We start from the raw sequence: 6,000 nt of genomic DNA, 5'->3' as shown, positions 1-6,000 counted from the left end.
TCTAGTTAGCAGTCATCTCCAGTGGTGGCAGACAACTTTCTTTCTCTCTTCTCTCTCTTTCAAAACATCTAGTTCAGAGTAGACATCACGTTCAGAGTTTCAGAATTTCAGTTTTCAGAGTTAAAAAGTTGATTATCAAAAGAAAATAAGCATTTCCTCACCTTTTCAGGAAAAACTCTAGTTCAATCCTACTTGACAAGAGAAAGGTCTTTTTAATAGTCGATAGTTGGCTAATATATCCTGAAGGATGACAGGGTTAGAAAAGAACATTTCGTGAGCTCAAGTGAAATAACTAGTTTAGACAAGACTCATCAATAAAGGCTAAGAAACATTAGGCAAAGGCTGCTGGGAAACAGAATATTCTCAGGGAACCAAATCATTGCCTCACTGATCAGGTGCTAATTACAAAGAAGGAGGGGAAAAAATCCCATCTTTATAATGGATAGATCTAATGAATACCACCTAACCAAATGACTATAATTTGGGCAGACAACCTGGTGTTATATGTCTTGAGTTATGAATGAATATAATGTACACAGGAGCATCTAAGCCAAAAAACCTAAATATAATCCAGCCTCTAGACCAAACTTTCTATTTTTAGGAAACACAGTAGGTGCAGATACAAGTTAAATACCACAAGGAAACAATCATACAAATCCAGAATGTGGAAAGTTCTGCCAGACAACTGGTCTTATCTTAAGAAGGCAATATTGGGGGGCACCTGGGTGGCTCAGTGGGTTAGGGCCTCTGCCTTCGGCTTAGGTCATGATCCCAGGGTCCTGGGATCGAGCCCCATATCTGGCTCTCTGCTCAGCGGGGAACCTGCTTCCCCCTCTCTCTCTCTGACTGCCTCTCTGCCTACTTGTGATCTCTGTCTGTCAAATAAATAAATAAAAATCTTAAAAAAAAAAAAAAAAGAAGGCAATATTGGTGGTAGGGGGAAGGGGAGTGGAGGTAGGGAGACTTGTAGTACAGCAATCTCCCCTTATCTTTCCACAAAGCAGATGAAGCTCCTTCTCATCTACCATCATCATGTCAATACTAGCCTAGTGCTATTCACAATACCTATGTCATTCATCTCACTTGTCTCATCACTTAAGCATTTTATTACCTCATATCATCACAAAAAAGGTAGAAGAAGTATAGTACAATAAGATATTTATAGACCACATTCACATAGCTTTTATATAATTATGATCAACATATCCTTATTAATCTCTTATTCTGCCTAATTTAGAAATTAAACACTATTATAAAAATACATATATTGAAAAAAAAAAACAAAACAGGGTTTGGTACCTGCAGTTTCAGGCATCCACTGGGGGTCCTGGAACATATATTCCACAGATGGGGAGGCATATTAAGTGTCTAAAGCAATAACAAATATTATGCATGAACTGATTGAACCCTAGAGTTTGAGAAAACCATCTGCAAATGGACAACTGAAGAAACCCGAATATAGACTAAAACTTACAGCTCCATTTTAAAAGAATGATATCTGTAGGAAAATGTGTTTAATTTTTAGAGATGCATGGCAATGAAAGACCCCTCCCCTAGAAGACATATAGGATAACTAACCGCTTGTTTGCTTTTCTGTGAACCGCTGGCTTTTAGGCGTAAATTAGGTTATTAATTGCTTATTAATTGCTCTTTTGCCCTTCTGTAACTGCTTGGCTTATAGAAATAATAGAAGACGCCATGATGGCATTCCTACCTTCCCCCTTCTTGTTCCCCCTCCCTGCCTCTCTCCTCCCGCGCGCGGGTCCTTAGAGCCAATCAGCAAACTCCAAGTTTGCCTTTTTCAAAAGTTCAAACTGTTAACCAATCAGTTGCGCCCCACCCAAAACTTGTTTGTACCTTCCTATAAAAGACCCTGCCTCACTCCGGTGTGCTCAGCTAGCAGGAGCTGCTGACCACCCGCAGGCGCGCCCTGACCACCCGCAGGCGCCTGCCTAACAATAAAGAACCTCTTGCTGATTGCATCCAGTGGCAGTGTTGGATTCTTGGGTAAGGGGATCCGTGGGTCTTTCAGCACCATTTAGGGGTCAAGTGCATACACAAATACGTATTGTATAAACAAATTTGTATAAACAAATACTACAAATACTACAAAATGTTAACAACCATATCCAAATGGTAGTCTGGCGTGCTTATTGTACGATTCTTTAAATTTGCATGTTAGAACATTTTTTTAAAGATTTTATTTATTTGAGAGGGAGAGAGAGAAATGGAGCACTTGCATCAACAAGGGAGGGGCAGAGGGACAATCAGACTCCCCACTGAGTAGGGAGCCCAACACAGGGCTTGATCTTGGACCCTGAGATCATGGACCTGAGCCAAAGACAGAAGCTTAACCAATTGAGCCACTCAGGCACCCCTGAAGATTCTTAAAGTAGATTGGGGTGGTGAGGGAGAATGGGGGGGGGGAAAAAGGCTGCCCGAATGAACTGTAAAGCACCAAAATATAGTAATAGATTCTATTGACAAATGTAACAAACTTTCACATTTTAAATTAGCATCCTATAACACATACACTGCATAAACATTAGGAAGGTGGAGCACGGAGGGAATCAGTTTAAGAAACACTTCCCACCTTCCGAAAGTTTAAAATATCAACCAAAACAATGCTGATAAAATCACCTCAGACAGGACACCTCCAATGTCTCTCATTTTCTCAGAAGAAAGGTGACTACAAAAGAGATATCATTTTCATTGTTCAATTACAGTAACTGAAAAGTAACAGAAAATTTTATAACTTAGAAATTTCAGTAATACAGGAAATGAGTTGGACGTTCAAGAATATAAATGAACTCAAGAAGAGTGTAAGTTAACTAAAATTAATAGCTATATGATTTCCTATACCTTATATTAATAATGGATTTCACAGAAGTAAGTTCTTCTTAATCCCTTAATAGAGGCTGTGCTGTAGATACATACTGCTACAAAGCATAACCATTGGCCCCAAAGTCAAACCCTTCATAATGCCTTAGAACAAATTAAAATCAAATTTGTGGAACAAATTTAAAAATTTTACTTAAGATAACGGAACAGATACTTCCCTGTGCCTGTTCCAATTCTACAGCCACATAACTATAACAATCTCATGCTGATAAATGTCAGCTCCTTTTACACATAACTGTCCTTTGATAGTCCTAATAGACATGAAAATGTTCCTTAGCTTTATCTCTCCCAAACTTTGCAAAAATATCATTCTCTCTGCCATTTGCTTCCTCCCTTTTCTAATCCTGTCTGTTTTTCCCTTTTCTTTTTTTTAAAAATTAATTAAATTTATTTATTTTCAGCATAACAGTATTCATTATTTTTGCACCACACCCAGTGCTCCATGCAATCTGTGCCCTCTATAATACCCACCACCTGGTACCCCAACCTCCCACCCTCCCACCACTTCATTTGTTTTTCCCTTTTCTAATAATTGCTGTGATACATATAATATGGCTACATAATACATATGTAATAACACTAGTACCCAAAATCTCACCTTGAGAAAAACTAAAACTACATATACTGGAAATCTTAAGATATAGACCTTCATCAAGCTCACAAATTACTTTGGTGAACCAGGTAATTCAGACTAATCTCCTACTGAGAACAAGAAAAACTGGATACCTGCTTCCCCCAGGTAAAATCAGAAAAACAAACAAAACCCCCCACACCTCTTTGAAGGTTTCAGAATGCTAACAATGCAGTAAAAAAGGTAAGGAGGCTAAGATTTGAGACAGTAAGGAAATTCTCAGAGGTGGGCCAAGCATCTGGGGCCATTTTTCCTAGGTTACATCTGTCAATTCCATAAGGTAACTGAGAAAGCTTCACAGACCTACAAGACTGGAGAACTTAAATATGGGAGGTAAGGGCCCAATGCAGTATGGGAGTAGGGAAATGGGGACTGGAGGGGGGACTTATAACACCCCTGGTTTTATGTTAGGACCCCAAAGAATCATATCCTAAAAGCAAACAAAACATAAAATAGGCTAGCCTTTGCAAAGTGTGGAGCCCATCTTTGAAACATTTCAGTCTCTGGATTAAGATGATACAGGATAGTTCATTATCCTATTTAGTTCCACTAGATAGCTTCCTACTGAAAGCAAACACAAGTCTTTCATGGAAGGAGGTAACATCATCCTTAAACCAGAAACTATCCCTAGGTTTTTGCATATGTAATGCCTTAATAAGAAACATCCAGGTAGAAAAGACGAAGACAACATGATGAAAAACTGAATAATACAAAAGCCTACATGAAAATATCTACAAAATAATAAAGTTACCCTATACAGACATGCTTAACATTTTCAAAAGTTTTTGTTTGTTTGTTTGTTTGTTTTTTAACTGAGAAGGTACCTGGGTGGCTCAGTTGGTTAAAGGTCTGCCTTTGGTTCAGGTCATGATCTCAGGGACCTGGGATCCAGCCCGGAGTTGGTGGGCACCCTGCTCAGCAGGGAGTGTGCTTCCCCTCCTACTCTGTACCTGTCATGCCCCCACCCCTCGCCCCCCTGGCCCCGCACCATGTGGCTCCTTCTCACTCTCTTTCTCTCTCTCAAATAAGCAAAAACTTTAAAAAGACAAAAAATAACAACAGAGTCATGAAAAACTGGCCCAGGACAAAAGTCTGCTAACTTTGAAATTTCAAACCATACCTCATTTCCTACTCCTTAGATTCATCTCTGATTAAAAATTCCCACAGCTGTTCTAAACCTTCCTTATTCAGGTCCACACACCTCCCAAAAGAGTATCTACTAAAGAAAAATGTGTCATTCAGTAAAAGGAATTCTACACAAAAAGGCCCTTTAACCTGCCTTATTGGTCCAGTCCTTGAGAGGGAATATAGTCCATTCATTTGCCATAAGAGCATAAACTGTTATAGAGAACCAACACAGCTCAAATCGGAGATTTCCAAGCATTTTACATCATAACACATTATAGACAACCTCCAGGTGTATCTGTATATAAGCATACTCAACTTAATTGAAACACAAATTTCAAAAAAACCATTCTTAGCTAAAATAATCAAGGCCAGGTGGCTGATATAATGACCGGCATATTATAGATTAATAGAATAGAACTGATAGTCCAGGAAAAAAAAATTTTTTTTAAAACAAGGATGGTAAGACAGTTCGATAAGAAAGCACAGTATTTGCAACAAATAGTGCTAGGACATTGCATGTCCATATGCCAAAGAATGGAGTCAAATCCCTTCTGCACACCATACACAAAAAATTTTACTCAAAATAGATCACAGGACTAAATGTAAGAGCTCAAACTATAAAACTTTTAGAAGAAAACACAAGAGTTCTCTTCATAACCTTGAGCTGGGTGATGGTTTCATACATAAAACACCAAAAGCACAAGCAACAACAAAGAAACAGAAACTGGATTTCATTAAAACTAAATCTTTTGTGCTTGAAACAATACTATGAAGAAACTGAAAACAGGAGAAAATATCTGCAAATCACATGTCTGATGAAGGAATTGTACCTATACTACCTAAAAAACCCAGCTTAATAATAAAAAGGTAACCCAACTTAAAAACAGGCATAGAATCTAAATAAACATTTCTCCCAAGATAGACAAATGACCAATAAACATATGTAAAGATGATCAACATCATTAGCCATCAGAGAAGTGCAAATCAAAAACACAATGAAATACCACTTCCCATCCATTAGGAAGGCTATATCAAAAGACAGTCACAGACATTGACAAGATGCAGAGAAACTGAAACCTTTGTACCTTGCTGGTGGTAATGTAAAATGGTGCAGCCACTTTGAAAAGCCAGTATGGCAGTTCCTCAAAATGTTAAATATGGAATTATCCATACGACCAGCAATTCCATCCAATGTGGTTAAATATCCAAAGGAACTGAAAATCTGTCACACAGAAACTTGTACGTGAATGTCTATGACAGCATGACTTAAAGCCAGCTAAATGCCCACCAACTAAAGAGTGGATAAATGAAATGTGGTGCCCCTGTAGGATAGAGTATTA

At 38.3% G+C, this 6,000-nt stretch overlaps 1 protein-coding gene across 11 annotated transcripts in view; it reads right to left on the bottom strand.

Moving 5' to 3' along the window:
* The window catches only part of MAPK8 (mitogen-activated protein kinase 8), a 99,483-nt gene that overhangs the window by 81,925 nt on the left and 11,558 nt on the right, over positions 1 to 6,000 (bottom strand). For 3 of the 11 annotated variants that reach the window (XM_059397978.1, XM_059397977.1, XM_059397980.1), the window contains 2 exons: positions 1,300 to 1,368; positions 162 to 240 (listed from right to left, as the gene is read on the bottom strand). The exons of the other annotated variants lie outside the window; for them this stretch is intronic. The gene's annotated coding sequence lies outside the window, so the exon portion shown is untranslated. The remainder of the gene's footprint in view (positions 1 to 161; positions 241 to 1,299; positions 1,369 to 6,000) is intronic. 11 annotated transcript variants of the gene reach the window in all.

The sequence above is a fragment of the Mustela nigripes genome, chromosome 4 (genome assembly GCF_022355385.1).
Source record: "Mustela nigripes isolate SB6536 chromosome 4, MUSNIG.SB6536, whole genome shotgun sequence".
Classification (NCBI taxonomy): domain Eukaryota; kingdom Metazoa; phylum Chordata; class Mammalia; order Carnivora; family Mustelidae; genus Mustela; species Mustela nigripes.
Note: the sequence above shows the minus strand (reverse complement) of the source record. Positions and strands in the feature narration are given on the sequence as shown.